Raw genomic sequence first — 18,165 nt, forward strand, 5'->3', positions numbered from 1 at the left:
TTATTGGGTCCATGGCCTTGTATTTTTGTTCACAGACCTGACGATCTCAATAGGATCAGAAAGCTCCATCGAACAGGGGAAGGTATTTATTGTGAAAGTATTAGTTGGCTGACATCTACTGGCCAAGTCTTGAACATCCATGGATTAGAACACCTAAGACATACGAAGAGTGTTAACACTTTCAAACCTATCTCAATCCTTTTTTAACATTAAAGTGTCCAAGACTCCGGAACAGATATACACCAAACCATCAAAACCATGCTTCCTGACTAAAGTTGAACATTCATGCCAAGCTTGAAATAAATGCATTCAGATCTATCTATCTATCTATCTATCTATCTATCTATCTATCTATCTATCTATCTATCTATCTATCTATCTATCTATCTATCTATCTATCTATCTATCTATCTATCTATCTATCCATATTAAAGTTGGTGGTACTTTCAATTGATAAGGCATTTTTTTGTTTTTATAATAACTTTGGCAAATTCGAAAAATCCAAAAATTACAACAAATTTAACCTGCAGATTGAACTTTACTAAAGAAAGTGCCTTTACCTGGTTTGGAGTAAATCTGCTCAGTAGATTTCGAGAAATTAGAATTTAAAACACAGTGTCTGGTTGGGCAAGATGAGATTACATTTTAAACATATATGGAAAGTTAATTCGCTATGTTCCATAATATTGAGCTCTTATAGCTCTGCAACTCTGAAAATTAATAAATACTCCCAAAAGTGGCATTGCCTAAGAGATTTTTTTCCTGTCATCCATTTTGGTGCTGCGAACCCAGAGTCAGTTTGGCAGGGCTTAAGACCCCTGATTGCCTTAAGTAATACATGTATAATATTTGTATATATTTTTAACATTAACGTATATTCATTATTATTATTATTATTATTACTAATAGTTAATTATATTAACTAATAAATATGTGCTTTGTAACTATATTTTAGCATTTATTTACATGCATTTGTTTTTCTGACTATTTTAAACAATTAAATGTAATTAAACATTATTTTCTATAGAGTTTTATTTAAAGTCTCTATCTCCATTATTTTCTATTGTAGTGCTGAACTTTGTATCAAAGTGTAAATTACTACAAAAGTGTATATTACTACAAAAGGGCAGTTTGAGAATACCAAAAATATTAAACTTACTCAAACGTCCAGTTTGTGAGTCAGGCCGGGTGTTGCTAAATTACGCTGGGCCGGATTCACAGAACTTACTTAAGACAAAATCCTAAACTTACTACCATTTTGGTATTCACAGAAGGCACTTACTCATTTTGGTATTAACAGAAGGCACTTACTCATTTCGGTATTTACAGAAGATAGGAGTCCTAACTTTAGGACTCCTAAATGCCTTCTGTGAATACCGAAAGTCTTAAAGTTAGGATTTTTCTCAATTTAGTAGTAGTAAAGTTAGGACTCCTAACTTTAGGACTCCTAAATGCCTTCTGTGAATACCGAAAGTCTTAAAATTAGGATTTTTCTTAATTTAGTAGTAGTAAAGTTAGGACTCCTAACTTTAGGACTCCTAAATGCCTTCTGTGAATACCGAAAGTCTCAAAATTAGGATTTTCCTCAACTTTACTACTACTAAACTGAGAAGAGCCCTAATTTTAAGACTTTCGGTATTCACAGAAGGCATTTAGGAGTCCGAAAGCTAGGAGTCCTAACTTTACTACTACTAAATTGAGAAAAATCCTAATTTTCAGATTTTTGATATTCACAGAAGGCATTTAGGAGTCCTAAAGTTAGGAGTCCTAACTTTACTACTACTAAACTGAGAAAAATCCTAACTTTAAGACTTTCAGTATTCACAGAAGGCATTAAGGAGTCCTAAAGTTAGGACTCCTAACTTCTGTGAATACCGAAATGAGTAAGTGCCTTCTGTGTATACCAAAATGAGTAAGTGCCTTCTGTGAATACGAAAATGGTAGTAAATTTAGGATTTTGTCTTAAGTTAGTTCTGTGAATCGGGCCCGCTATCCCCCCACACAATCAAAGCGCATCACCCAACAACGGTGGCTGTCTTATGTGCTCTTAGGTACATCATTCTGCTGGAATTAAATGTAATATTAAAACATTTTCAAAAAAGGTCGCCACTGAAAGAGTCTTTGTTAGACGTAATGCTACTACTAATATTGATGCTAACACTAAAACGAATACGAATATTTTTACTACTAGTGGTAGGATGACTATTACTAAAGTTTCCATGTCTACTACTAATAGTCTTGAACATTTTTATCACACACATTATACAGCATTTCAGTATAACATAATCTTCCTGAAAAAGCAAAGTAAGCATGGAAATGAAGTAAATGATTAAATACTTATGAAGCTCTGTTTTGGTGTCTATATACGTGGGTCCTCATTTATGAGGCTGTGCGTCACTTTTACGCCGCCGGTGCGTCACTTTTTGTGACACACCAGTGGTGTAAAAAATTTACCTTGTTGCGCCATACTTACAAAGTGACGCATCTAGGTAGATGTGTCACTTTGTAAACCGCTGCTCCACATTATACCTGCACCAGGTATAATGCATGCAAGGGGGGTGTATTGACGTTAGGAAGGGTCGTAGAAGTGACACAGTGAAATCTATGAGATTTCACTGCGTCACTTTTAGGACGCTGTTGCTTCAAAATCTTGCGCCTGCCTCACAGCAGGCGTAAGACTGACGCAGGCCCTTTCACATGGGGCTTGCCCCATGTGAAAGGACGCATTGCTGGAGTTGCGTCACTTTTGTGACACACTCCAGCAATGCGTCACTTTTGCGCTTACAGATACATCAGAAATACTGACGTATCTGTAACTCCTTGGACATGATGCGTCATGCATTAAATATGACGCATCAGGAATGTCGCAAGGAGTGCGCACTGAGAAGTGACGCAACGCTGCTTTCACACAGCGATGCGTCATTTCTCATAAATGAGGCCCGAGGAACCCAGCTCGGCAGCAATGGAGTGCCGCAAATACATTATTAGCCCTCTCTCCTCTAGCAATTGAACATTGGAAACATGATTTGTTGAATACTGCTGATGGAACTTAGCCAAAGAAAATTCGAGTCTGGAAATTCTTTATATCTCAATGGTAGTTGCAAATGTTTTTCAACACAGGATTGCTCGCAGCACACATTTATTTTGTGTATTGCATTTTAACCACCATACGGCTAAAATATAGAATTATCGAAAATATTTGATTCACGGCACTGTTTGTCCAATTCAGTTGCCTGTCATTTTCATGGATAAAAGACATGCAGAAAGATCCACTCAGCTTCTCTGCACATCTCTCATGTCAAATACATTCTGAATAGGGTTTGTTTCTCTTGTAAATCACATGCAGAACAATTTGACAAAGTCCATCATCCACAGCCTGCTGGCAGACAATGGGAATTGAATAGTGAATACACCTGTCAATTTCAGTGTTAAATCATACTGATCAACATATGCTGTGCAAGGTGACCCAGATTACTCTCACTAAGGTACTCCATCTTCACAGTAAAACTCAGCCTTCCGTCTATTTTTATTTTTGTTCTAAATCTCCATTTCATATTTCAACATGCTTCTTATACTGGGTACTTGGCACCGATGAGTGAAGGTGGTCCGGAAAATCAGTCAGTGTTTTTGGCACAGTGACAGTTGTGCGATTCCACCTGTGTGCTAAATAGTCTTACAGTAAAATACCTATTTATTATTAATACATAATTCAATATTATTGAAGCACAAGTCGTTTTACACTCCCTTCAAATGGCTGCCTATGGAGTGAAGGAGGCTTTAATTTCACTATTTCAGAAACTCTCCAATCAGGTATAATTTGAGTATCTAAATCAGCCAATGTCTAATGTACTGTTCTTTCAGAACACGAACATTCCTGAGAAAGATATTATAGGTATTGCCTACTTTCATTAAGTATTCCACCTGCTTGGGCTGGTTGCCATTTTGGCACTTGCGTCTATCCATGAATTCACTAAGGACCTCATTACAACAGGTTCCCTGTATTTTGACCTAGGGCCACTAGAGGCCAGATTTTGGCCGGTATCACAGCACCAACACAGGGATAACTAGTTCTTCATATCTACCCCCAAATGTGGAATAATATGTGGACCCAGGAATACTACTCCAATTCTGTGTTTTTCCCCTTTTGAAATGGAAATAACAGGTCACAATACGTATCCATTTTGTACCTGGTTGGAGTAGAAGGTATATTTATGTACAGATGGGATTTGGGCCATTGCACTGGTGTGGGCCGGTGGAGTTTGGCAAGGAGAGGTCAGAGTGAGATAAGCAATTGCAGTTCAAGAGTCGGACGCATTGGTACGAGGAACATCAGCTGCCCACAACCAATGCAACACCGCACAATGCTCTAAGTCTGGTGTTTCTGGTCTAACTGGGTCTGGAATTTTTGACCCAGATAATCCCAGGCCCAGAAACAACAGGCTACTCAGAATGTCCAAGAGCACTATCTTCATGGGAATACACTCTTGCTTACTTGAATGAGGGCCTCAATGCCTTCCTGATGTCTAAACACCCTGTTATTCTGACACGGAAAACAGCTTCATAAATATCCTCTTTTGTCACACATGAAGACAAATTCATTGCCTTAGATTGTTTAATAGTATGAAATTGTGCATGTAACTTGACAGTAATTCTGTAAAGCTTCTTCATAGTATGTTGATCTCTCTTGCTAGCAGATATTTTAGAGTTTTCAAAACAGTGGCTTTTGAAGTTTCTTGAATGATCTAGTTTACCAGAAAGAGCTAAATTAACAACATGCTCTCTATTCTGGTCAACTTATGGGGACTGTTGAGATGTATTTCTCAAATGTTTTTGATAATGTGCACACAATTAAGTTGCTTTTTTTCTTGCAACTATTGTCATGCTTCTTACATTCCCAAGGTCTTCCTCTCTCATTCCTCAGTATTGTGGTTGACGGATATGAAAGCAAGTAGCTGTATTTATAGAATGTGAACCAAGCAACAGAGCTCTGAGCATGGGTGAAACCCCGAATTAAGATCATGTACAATGAGAAAGGGTGTTCAAAGGTGTAAATCCGAAAGAGTAAAGAAGTTGTATTTTCTAAAGAGATAAGCCCTTAGATAATGTTTGGAATTACAGGGCAAACCTTATGTAGACAAGGGATTTGTTTCATATCTTGGAAGCATAGATGTTGAAGGCATATCTTTGGTACATCCTTTTTTCCATTTTTATTTTTGAGTCGGGTAATGTCCCATTTTCTAACGTGACTCTGTCACCATGAGGCAGTTATCTTCTAAGTCAGACAAGTTGAGGTGCATTTCTGTTACCCTTATATGTGACACAGTTGGCCTTGAAGATGAGCAAGGGTTAAAGAGAGATCTAGATCAACGTTTTTCCTGCTGGGTTCACAGGGTTTAACGTCTTCAGGTTATTGATGAGAAGTGCCATGGTGTGTTGGGTTCCTTTCCAATGGGGTGCAGCAGTGTTGTCAGGGAGCCAGTAGAGTAATGTAGTACAGCTGCCTAGGGAGGAGAGGTTCTTTCTTGTTGTTCCTGGTAAGGTGTTATTACATTTAAAACTCTCTGCCAAGCATATATCTAAGTGAGTTAGGATTAAACATAAAATGGGAGAAAAGCTGTAGATGTTGATCCATTATTTCCACGAGAGAACTCTATTATTTAATTTTATGTGCTTATTGTACCAAATTGGAGTTTGTGAAATAATTTCACAGCAGGAATTGGAGGAAATAATTAAAGGTTTAGCGATAGCTATAAAATGGGTAAGTATTGGTGAAAAAAGCACCTTTGCGGTTTGAGAAATTTGAACCACCTCTCTGAAAACAAGTTGTGTAAATTGTGTGTGTTCCAGTTGAACCCAAACTGTTGATATTTCTTTAGGGTGTACCAAGAGGGAAGTCCAAATATGTTTCTGTGTGAAGGCTGAATGGTATAGCCTAGATTCAGAAGGTTAACCCCTCCAGTATCTTTGGATTCCTGAAGGCGGGTTAGAGAGATTTGAGGTTTGTGCTTGTTCCACAATAATTGAATCAAGGAGTGGAAATAGTTTTTTTAAAAGTACGTGGAAGTGTAATCTGGAGCATTGACAAGTAAAAGTTCACATTTGGTAACAGCATCATTTTAAATGTAGCTAATCTACCCCACCAGGACAGAAATAAAGAGGTCCAACCCTCCAACAATGAAGTGATTTTTGTCATAATATCATTAAGATGCATTTTAAGAGTTTCTCTGATGGTATTTGAGTAGATGATACCTAAACATTTAATACATTTTGAGTTCCATGTGAACCCAGAGTCCATGAACATATCTGGGAGGCAGTATTACTTTAGGGGCAAGACCTCTGATTTATCTATATTGAGTTTATACCCAGACACTGCAGAGTATGTATTTAGTACTGAAAAGAACTCCGGTAAAGATATGTTAGGGTTGGATAAATCTAAGTAAATATCATCAGCATATGCAGTGACTTTTATATCCATGCTCTTAAATTGGATACCTGAAAGAGCTGAAGATCAGCGAATTGTTTCTAAGAAGGGTTCTATTAATAAAATAAATAAAAGTGGGAAAAAAGGGCAGCCCTTGGGGGCGTGGCTTAGCGGCTGAACATGGTGGTCGCATAGCTGTAGGGCTCCGTGAGCGAGGCAGTGACCCCACTACAATCCGACCACTAATCCGAACTTAATCAACCTCTGATCGGAGGAACCCGGCTCCAGGACTGAGCGGGAATCACCCGGAGGCGAAACGGCCGAAATCGGATGCCGGGAAGCGGACTTATGACATCCGTTGCCAGGGGGCCTGCAGCGACCCTGCAACACCGGGCTCCGGTAGGACTAGAGGCCGGGCGGAAGTAAGGGCGACTCGGCAGAGGGCGACCGGAAGGGCGCGCTACCCGGCGCCCCCCCCAGTGACAATCCGAAACCTTTAGCCGGAGCGATCCCCTGGCACCCCCGAGTGACTGTGTTCCAAATCGCCCGCAAGAGAGAGGGGTCAGCGAAAGGCAGCGACGAGGACTCAGCATTGGCGCACTAAGTCCCCCTGCAGTGAAAGATACCTACGGTGAGGGGTGGGCGGAGCGCCCGTTCGGCAAGGGCCCTACGGGACGGCTAGCAGTCTGACCCCCCCCCACCCCGGAATACGGAAGACTGCACACGCGCAACTCGCGGCACTTGCCGCTACATACAGAACTGTTGAGCCAAGGTGGAAGCGCAACACACTTTAATAGGAGGCGGACCTCGCCCCCACACGCGGCTGGGGGAAGAGAGAAGAGCTGGGGTGCGGCAGAGGGGGGCGCGAGGGCCGGAGAACAACGGAGGCGCGGGGGGGCGAAAAACGACATAAAGACCCATAAACTGCCAGTGGCCAGGGAGAGACGCTGATCCCACGCCACTCAGGCACAGCAGGCACTGGAGGTGTGGTCTGGCATAGCATCACCAGACAACACGATTGCAGCGGTAGGCAGAGACCGAGGGCAAGGTAGAACAAAGAGTGTCAGGCAGGCTACACGATGCATTGGGACTGACTCGGGTCTGACTGCACATTCAGCACGCAGTGGAAGCGGGTGAGCAACGCCACTGAGGCCCACCTTTATCCTGTTAGACACAGACCCCCCCCCCCTTGGGATCACTTGCCACGGAAAAGGCAGACAACAAGGGTACTGAGAAGAAACATGGCTGGCAAGGGCCCGAAAAATGCCTCATCGCAATCTAAACTGGAGAAATTTGCATACGACAGACAGGCACACTCCCAGGCAGAACCGCGCACATCAACGGGGAGGACGCCAGAGACCGATGGGACAAAAAAAGCAACACTCGATGACGTGATGAAGGCGCTGGCGCAAGTGCAGGCAACAGTGGGGTCCACGGCCACCGAGGTCTCACTCCTTAGGGCGGATATCCAAAAAATGGGAGAAAGAGTGAAACAGGTCGAGCTGGTCACTAAATCTCTGATTGAAGACGTATCAGACCTACAATTGGCAATGGAACAAGTGGCGGCAGAGAATAAGACACTGAAAGAAAAGCTGGACGACCAGGAGGGGCGCTCCAGGCGCAACAACGTACGAATTCTTGGGGTCCCGGAATCGGAAGGAACTAGAGCCATGGATCTGTATGTGGAAGACCTGATCAAGACTCAGCTCAAACCCAAGGGTTTATCGCAATTTTTCTCCGTTGAAAGGGCGCACAGAGTTCCAGGGGGACTACCCAAACCTGGAGCCCCCCCTAGACCCATACTACCGAGACTCTTTAACTTTCGGGACCGGGATGCGATCCTGCAGGCTGCGAGGAGGGCCGCGCCGCTGCAGGTTCAAAACTCTACAGTAGCCTTTTTCCCGGACTATACTGCGGAGGTGGCGCACCGGAGGAGGACCTTCCTTGATGTCAAGAGGGAACTGAGAGCTAAGGAACTGCCGTACTCTATGCTGTTCCCGGCCCGGCTGCGAGTGGTCGCGGACAGTAAGGTTTGGTTTTTCGACACGCCAGAGTCGGCGCGCAAATGGTTGGATGGCTGGCGACAAGTAGGACTACCCCGCCGCTCGCATAGAACACACCAGAGCCAACGCGGTGACAGCCAACCGAGATCTCAAGCATCAGGTGGTGTGGAATCGACACACTCCAGGCGCAGGACAACACCAACGCACTGGAAGACGTGGAGGAATAGTCGCCCGGCACCAAACGAAATGAACACTGGCATGGCTTCGTGGGTGAGACCCGGCTTGGACACTGTCCTGGGGGAGACCGGAGAGGGCAGGGGTCCTGTTCACTCCGGAGGACACTTCACCCCAGCAAGCAAGTACTGTTTAGGGGTTGGGCAAAGCACTCTGCTGAGTTGGGGTGGCGGGCAGTTCTAAGCCCGTCTGGCAGGGAGGCAGGGAGGGGGGAGGAGTGGGGGGGTTGTTTAGCTGTACATTGCAAACCGCAAACTGTGACAGGCTACACATTTTTCCAGGTTCGGTTTGGGAAGGGAGAAGAGAAGTTAGTTGAGTTTTTCAGAGTTCTACAGGATTGGTCGGGTTGCGCTGGCTGGTACCCGCGCTGCTTCCTTGGTAGGGGGGGTGGGACATTGTGACCGCAGGACACACTGGACACATGATCATCTACACGAAGGACCATGGCAGATTACCCACGACGTAGGCGGGAAGAGGGTGCACCTAGATCCCGGGGAGCACCCCTACGCATACTAACATGGAACGTACGGGGCCTGGGAGACAAGGTCAAACGTGGGCTGGTACTCACTGCACTGAAAAGACAGGGGCCGGCTCTAGCACTCCTTCAGGAAACACATTTACAGGGTGGGACCGCCAAGGCGCTTGATAGAAGAGGCTATAAAATGATTGCACATTCAGAGTTCACATCAGGATCCTGAGGAACTGGGATTTTGCTTAAGAAATCCTCACAGTTTATACCACTGAGTACGAAGATTGATGGGCAGGGTTGCTTTGCGGCCCTACAGGGACAGTGGGAAGGAAGGCTTATCAATGTGGTCTCGGTATACATCCCACCGGCGCTACATTCGGTCATGCTTCCAGCGCTGGGTGAGTTCCTATTGGCCCTTCCAGAGGGAGACATCATACTTGGGGGGGATTTCAATGCCACTGTAGATGATACACTTGACAGGTTCCCAGCCACAGGCTTAACCGGGGGTCCCTCACGCTTCCAACGTTTCTTGACCGCTATGGGTCTAGTGGATATTTGGCGGCATGCACACCCTAACATGAATCAATACACTTTCCACTCTGCTGTCCACAACAGTCTTTCGAGGATAGATTACTTCTTGGCACTGGGAGAATGCATACAACACGTAGACACCATAGACATCCAACCCAGAGGCATATCAGACCACTCCCCGATTCTCTTAACACTCGCCACCCAGGAGAAAACGCGCAAACGACTTTACCCCATACAGGCAGCATACCTCAAGGCGCCCAAAGTCAGGAAAGCACTCAAGACAGCGACGAAGCAGTACTTCGAAGAGAATCTAGAGTCAGTGCGCTCGGCAGCGACCCTATGGGAAGCATACAAGACAGTGTTAAGGGGGCAAGCAATAACCACACTTACAGGCTATAGACGGGAAAAAGCGCTCGAATTGGCCGAAATAGAACTGGCACTGCGAGAAGCGACACAAAACACACCCCACGCCGGACACGGCCCACACACTGCACCTCCAACAACACTCGTATACGGAATATTTGCGGCACCAAGTCAGAGGGCAGATAACGGAAACAAAGAACAGAATTTATGAGATAGGAGATAAGGCGGGCAAGATGTTGGCCTGGTTAGACAAGAAGGGAGGGAGCTCTAAGGGTATCCAACAAGTGAAAGACAGGAGAGGTACACTGCACACGAGCCCGGAGCGAATCGTAAAAATACTTGCTGACCACTTTGAGGGGGTTTACACGTCTGATAGGGAGGTGACAGTAGAAATGGCCAGGGTGGCACTAGAATCTATCCACACACCGAGGCTGCAGCCGGAGGCATCAGCGGAACTAGAGGCAGATCTAACCATGGACGAAATCCACATAGCGATACGTGCGATAAAACCCGGTAAGGCAATCGGCCCAAATGGCATCCCGATAGAGTGGTACCAGGCCACGTCGGAAAGGCTCAGTAAACACCTACTGGCCATGTATACGGATTGCCTTGCAAAAGGAGAGCTCCCACCTGACCAAAGTGTAGCGACCATCATCGCGATACCTAAACCAGGGAAACCACCGGAAGATTGCGATTCCTATCGCCCCATATCACTGCTCAATGCAGAAGTTAAAATACTAGCCAAACTCCTGGCTACCCGACTATGACACACCTACCAGACCTCATACATCCCGATCAGTCCAGGTTCATGCCGCACAGAAACACGGCACTGAATCTGCGAAGAGTGCACGGAATGTTGGCAAGAGCGGACTCGATTCTCGAACCAGCGGTTATATTGGCCCTCGATGCGAAAATGGCATTCGATCTGGTTGAGTGGAACTACCTGTTCGAGGTCCTGGCGCACTTAGGGTTTGGACCCAAATTCATAGCGTGGGTCAGATTGTTGTATGCGAGACCGGTGGCACAGGTGGTAGCGAACGGCCATATCTCGCGCACAATTCCATTGGGGAGAGGCACTCGACAGGGTTGCCCCCTGTCACCACTACTTTTCGCGATAGCCCTAGAACCATTAGCACACCTGATACGATCTACCCCACTGATTAGAGGGATTTCCTGGGCTGGGGGAGGGGAGGACCGCGTCTCCCTATACGCAGACGACATGCTAGTTTACCTCACTGACCCGGAACATAGCATTCCAGCGCTTCTGACTCTGTGTGATGAGCACGGAAAAGTCTAGGGATATACGCTGAACTGGAATAAGTCGGAACTATATGTTCTGAAGGGACCGGTCCCGACACTGAGTGCTCATTGCCCCTTGACCGAAGCCGGTTCATCCTTTAAATACCTGGGCATACATGTCACCAAGGACCCGGTAGAATTTGCGCAGAAAAACCTGAGGCCACCTATAGAACGGCTTAAACAGGACGTTGGGTTCTGGGCCGGACTACCCCTCACGATGCTGGGTAAGGCAGCATTTTACAAAATGATGTCACTGCCCCGTTTCTTATACATCCTGGAGAATTCGCTGTACCCGGTGGAACCAGGTTACTTTAGGAAAGTGTCAGCGCTGGTGGCTAGTCTCCTGTGGAGTAACCGCCCGGCCCGCATCGCGCAGGCCAAACTGCACAAAGGGTGGTACGACGGAGGGATTGCACTGCCAGACCTGAAATTGTATTACTGGGCAGCGCAGCTGAAAATCATAAATCAGTGGATCCACGCCCCCCAAAATGACCCAGCATTCAGAGCAGACAGGATACAGTTAGGCGCAAGTACCCTACTGGCCCCCTTGTACGTCCAACGAGTAGTACGCAAACTGAAGGGACCCACAAGACTCACAGCGGCGATATGGCACAGGGCGCAGGCGACACTAGGATGGAAAGGGAGAATAACTAAACTTACTTCCCTGTGGGACTCCCGAGAGCCGGGGAACTTGCGGAATAGCAAGGGCTTCTCCCATTGGGATGTGATAGGCCTGTCCACGGTGGGAGATTTGTGGGAACAGGGCACGGTGATTCCATTTGCACGACTGAGAGAACAATATGAGCTAGGGCCACAAGAAGAATTCCGATATGCTCAGATTCGGCACGCGCTGCTTACAGCCATCCCCCCAGAGACGGAAGTGCCAGAGGCCTCCCCACTTGAAGACCGCCTCCTTACGGACTATATGCCAGAGCGAGCAACCTCGCTCACATACCGTAAGTTAAGTAACAATTTGCCGGATCCCATGATCAAACTCAAGGAAAAGTGGGAGGGGGACGTGGCAGCTATGGACAAAACCGAGTGGAATGAGGCAGTGGCTTCACCCAAAGAAGTAGGTATCTCAGCTAAATTCCGGCTCATACAGCTCAAAATACTACATAGAGTGTATTATACTAGAACGACACTACACCTCATACACCGCGCGCAACACCCATTCTGTCTCCGAGGGTGTGGGGAGGAAGGGACTTTCTTCCACACAATATGGGATTGCCCACGCATTCAAGAATACTGGAGGAGTATATTACGCACTATATCACAGACTGTGGGGACCTCCCTGATCCCTGAACCACGAAAATGCTTGCTTAATGTGTGGGAACCCAATGATTTGTCCAGGCATGGACTACAATGGGTCACCTTGGGCATGGTCATAGCTAAAAGGGACATAGCACAGAAATGGGGGGCGATGGAGGTGCCGACGAGAACACAATGGTGTGAGAATATGGACAGGGTAATGGTCACAGAAAGGGAGGTGTATGCTAGCAGGGCCTACCCGAGAAAATGGAATAAGATCTGGACCCCGTGGAATACATACCGGGGTGACATTTGCGAACCCTTACCCGAGGACGAACCAATATCTTCTGATGAGGAAGGGGAGGACGATTAGCGTTCATAAGAAGAGGTTGAGTGGGGGTAGGAATAGGGAATGGCGGAGACCGTGGGAGTCGGGAGGGACGAAACGGAGGGGCAAACAGGGCAAGTACCCCGTAGGAATTTCCATGTTCAACTATCATTAGCAATAATTCATATGTGTGACCTTGCAGACCTAAATGTAGAGTAATCTGTCAGAAACTTTGCACGGCATAGTATATGCGGACTCACTTCAGCACATGACGACCTACCTGTGATTTCTTTGTTGATTTTGTACGTTGTTTATTGTTGAAAAAACAAAAAAAACAAACCTATTCAAATTAGAACATTACTTGTGAATGATGCTCCTTTACTAAAGTGCGAAGTAACCAGACCACGAAAACAGCAACAGATATACAGACTTTTACAATAATGAGGCTAGTTCAGCAATGGTGTAGCGGCCGGCCCGTTGGGTTGTAGGCCAGATGCTGTGTAAGACTAAAAGGAGCAATAAAGGTTTTGGAAAAAAAAAAAGGGCAGCCCTGTCTAGTCTCTCTATGAAGAGGAAAATAAATGAATTGTGTACCATTGACCCAAATAGAGGTAGAGGGTTCGGAGTATAATAGCTGAATATATTGAAGAAAATGGGGACTAAAATCATGCCATTTTAATGTTCCAAACATAAATTCCCAATTCATCCAATAGAGTTAGGGCAGCTAAAGCTGAATTCAATTTAGAGGCCAAATGAATGATGTTAAGGAAAGAAATAGAGCGTCCCTTAACAAACCCCAAATGATGAATGTCAACTAAATAAGGAATAACAAGATTAATATGGAGTGCCAATAATTTAGCAAAAATCTTACAGTCCATAATAATCAATGAGATAGGTCTATAGTTAAGACATTGAGAAATAACTTTATCTTTTCTGTGAGCAAACAAAGCATAACCTGAGAAAAAGAGCCTTGTGTCTGCCCCGTGGTCAAAAAATGAGCAATTGGAAGTAATAATTTAGGAATTAAAAGTTGGCTGAAATAAAGATAAAAGCAAACAGACACAGGAGTTTTATCTTTTAGACGTTTCTTGATGCCATTTAAAATCTCTTGCTCAGAAATTGGAGTAGCAAGAGAGGACAAATCTACAATACTATCCGAAGATTTAGGAATTGATTGAAAACTGTTCAGTTGAAGGAGAGGATTCTGGGGTATGTTACTTTGTGTAATATTCTGAGAAACATTCTAATATTTTGGAGGCACTATTATGCTTAAACCCGGCTGTATATGTTATAGCAACAACCTTAGATTTCTGCTTTCTTATTTTAAGGTAATTAGCCAAAGTTTTGACAGCCTTGTTCCGACCACCAAACATTTTCACATTAAACTGAAGTAGGCTACTACAAGCATTTTCCAAGGATTGTTTGTTATAATGAAGCTTAACCTTAATAGGTTTAGACAAAGTGTTATTGCAATTAGAAGAAAAATATTCATGTTCTTAAGCATTAATTTGTCTTAAAGTTGCAAAGAGTCCTTAAGAGCCTTCCTCTTTTTTTTGCAACAAAATCTATTATAAAGCCCTTCGCAGTTGACTTAAAGGCATCCCAAATGAAATGCATCTGCTTGTCTGAGGTAAGATTATTCTCGAAAAAATCTTGTAATAATATTGTACATTTTTTTTCAAGCAAAAGGGTATTGATAAATCTCCACCTGCGAGTAGAGGGAATGGGGTAGGATAATCCAAGTCTACAATGACAGGAACATGATCTAAAATTAATATTGAAGCTATTTTGTTATATGTTAAGAATTGGAGATTAGTGTGGGTAAAAAAATATATACATCTATTTTAGAATAAGAGTAATGAATAGGAGAAAAAGTACATTCTTAGAAATTAGGGTGAGAGGCTCTGCAAACGCATACTAACTCCCTAGGGGCTATGGTTCTCTGAAAGGCTCTGAGCATTTTGTTAGGAATAATCTTAGTCTGAGATCTACAATCTAAAAAGGGGTCCATAAATTGGTTATAATCTCCCCCACTATAAGATTCTCTGATGCATGGGAAGATAACTGAGAGGAAAAATCTCTCCAGAATAGCAAATCTACACCATTGGGACATGGACATACAAATGGAAAGCTGGGTATTATTTATCTTATATCGAACAAAGCCATCTTCTACCATCATCTGTAATCTTATTCAACAGCTAAATACTTAATGATTTATTAAACATTATTAGAATACCGTTTTTGCTATTTACAGCAGGGGAGCTAAAACGCTACCAACCCATTGTCTGCTCAGGGAGGCTATGTCCTGTTCCTTATGATGTGGTTCTTGCAATAAAGCGACTTGACAATTTAATTCCGATAAATGTGAATACACCCTTTGCTTCTTTACAGGGTTACAAAGGCTTTTAACATTCCATGACACAATGCACAAGTTACTCATGGAAAGGAACACAAAAAAATATTAAAGAACACACAGTAGAAAACCTACAGTAAACATGCCTGTCCAACCATAAGGAATCGGGTAGGAAGCGGTGGAAGACAAAAAGAACAAAATTACATAAAAGAATGTTTGCTGTATAGCAAAAAAGTATAGTTAGAGATTTAAAGGAGGAAAGATAGAGAAAAATAAAAGGAGAGGTGATAGATGAGTAGAGGAGCAGGGGGAGAACACTAACAAGCTCTTGATTTCATACAGTTATACTTTCTTTATTTTCATTTTTAGTGCGCACAAATCCAATTCTTGAAGTTGTCATTCGAATTGATTGGTGACACTTCCACATACATGGAATTCTTCTTGCCATAATCCTAGAGTATCTAACAGACTATCCTATCCTATCCTACAGACTTATGGCCTGTAAATACAGGAGCCTACATAGCCTACCTGTATATATAAAATCAAAGGGTATTAAAGGACTCAATAAAGTTTTGTATTGTCTCAAGCATAAGGTAGTTTTACCCCCTTTCCCTAGCCAGATCTGTGCTTAGACCGGACACTCTTTTCACACGAGCCCTACAATGAAAAAACCAAGTCCTTTTTCTCTTTCCCTGATCCTGGGAAAGAGGGCGTTATCTACGCTCTCACGACACTCGCGCCGCGATCACCTGACCACGACGCGAGCGTTTTGATTGGCTGATGCCCGAGGGATTACCCTGCTTTTAAACAACACGGCGAGGTCCTGCAGTCATCCTCAGGACCCCATGACGGTATCAGGTAGGTCTTCCGGCGGGCCATTGAATCACTAGACATGAGTAATCTCGCCAACTATGTGGGTGGGCACCGCTACTCTTTCCTATGCTCTGAAGCTGTTTGCCATCGTATCTTTAAGCTGCTTGATGGCATTTATATTCCTTGTTATAGGGGGTTCAGATAATCAACTGAACGCTCTTCACTACTGATACTTCGTCATTATTGTTTTGCCCCACAGAATTCTTCTGTGACAGGCCCCCCCCACAGCATCCATGGGGTACAACTTGATTTAGTTTTCTCCTTATGAACGTCTGAATTGTTTTTACAAAAAACCTTGGTCCCCCATCTCCCTAACCCCCATATATGTGGATCTCATGTGCACTTGTAAGACATGCTTGTTGAGTTGGCACTGAGCAGAACTAAAGCCAACACACGCTTGTTTAAATTTGCACTGTTTATAATGATGCCTAGACAAGTCAAAAGGCGCTCCTAACTGGGCATGGATCATATGACACCCACTTTGTATGAAGTTTATCAAGTGGGTATGGAATGAAAATGAAAACACACTTGCCAATCAGAGTGAAAGTGCACCCCCAGCGTATGTTGCATCATGGTATATATGTCCGATAGTGTGCACTGTCACAATGAATAGCACACTCAATTCTAAGCACACTTCTTGCAGTGTTTCATGGGAAAATAATGCACTCTGATGGAAGAGCAACGTACGCATAATATGAATATATCTATGTGTGCAACCACTTATTTTTCTTACACAGAAGGCTGTAAGCACCCTGAACCGTAAGTACACGCTCCAGTCATCCTGACGAAAACCTTTGAATTTTGAAAAGAGTTGAAACATGTTCACCATTGATTCACATTAACACTGATACTTCATGGTCCAAACACGCCAGTTGAAGTATCCCACCTGTTTTTAATCGTGCCTCATGACTCCAGAATAAAATTAGCAGAGAGTACATTGTGGACACTTTTTAACTCACTCACTTTTACAAATACACTCTCACCACACACAAAAACAAAACCCAGCTTCGCTGTAGTTACAGGCGTCGATGCACACCTGAGTGGCACTCACTCACTCAGGTGGACCCCAATGATGAAGCATGTCACCAACCAGGTTGGTGAGTAAGGGGTTAATAAAACAGGATTTTGTTTTCCTTTGAACGCATTGCTCTTTCCTTTGTGATCACTAGGACATGCTGTCCTGGGGATACTCCTTCTTTTGTTTTGTATGTATTACTCCTTTCATCACAACTTGTAGTGAGTGCTTACTCTTTTGGGTAATACTTGGCTATTTCATTACAGCAAGTCAATATCCACTTTGAAGATACTCTTAGATATATTGTCTGGCATTTGCTTGATTGTGGGAACTTCTGCCCCAGACCTTTGAACGTAATAATGGCTTACGATACCTGTTGTAAAAGATGTTGTCACTTGCAGGATATGTAAAATCTCTGATACAAGCCTCTTTTATTTTTAGATGTCTCTGATAGATATATTTTGCCTCCTGACGATGACTCTGCTCTAAATAACTATGCTCAGGGGTCGAAACGTTGAAAAATCAACATATGTGGACTGTGTTTTAAAGAATTTGATGGTCAATATCAAAAATTGTTCCACGGGTGTTGATTTTAAACATTATATTGTCCATATCAGCCACATGTATATATCTTTGTACATAGAACAAATGCACTTTGTATTCACCATAGATCAGTTTCACTGTGCCTTTACCTGTTAAGGTGAACCTTGTATAAATAGACTATACTGTTTGAATTGATTTATGTAGCCCTAAATGAGATATGTATAGATAAATGCGCTAATCGCAGAGTTATAACTTACTCATTTGAGAGGGTTTTTTCTTCTATCCCTAGTATAACACTATTGTTGCTGAAGTCAAAGGTTACACTTCGCCCACAGGGACCACTTTATTATTTTGCAACTTTCCAGCCTAGGTTAGTGGGTTGCCCCTTTTATTCTAGTGACTGTAAGAAACAAGGCAGGAGATGGAGGAGGCCAGTGCGATAGCTGTAGGCCAGCATTTTCACCATCATCATTTGGTGTATG

The sequence above is a fragment of the Lissotriton vulgaris genome, chromosome 11 (assembly GCF_964263255.1).
Source record: "Lissotriton vulgaris chromosome 11, aLisVul1.2, whole genome shotgun sequence".
In the NCBI taxonomy this organism is placed as follows: domain Eukaryota; kingdom Metazoa; phylum Chordata; class Amphibia; order Caudata; family Salamandridae; genus Lissotriton; species Lissotriton vulgaris.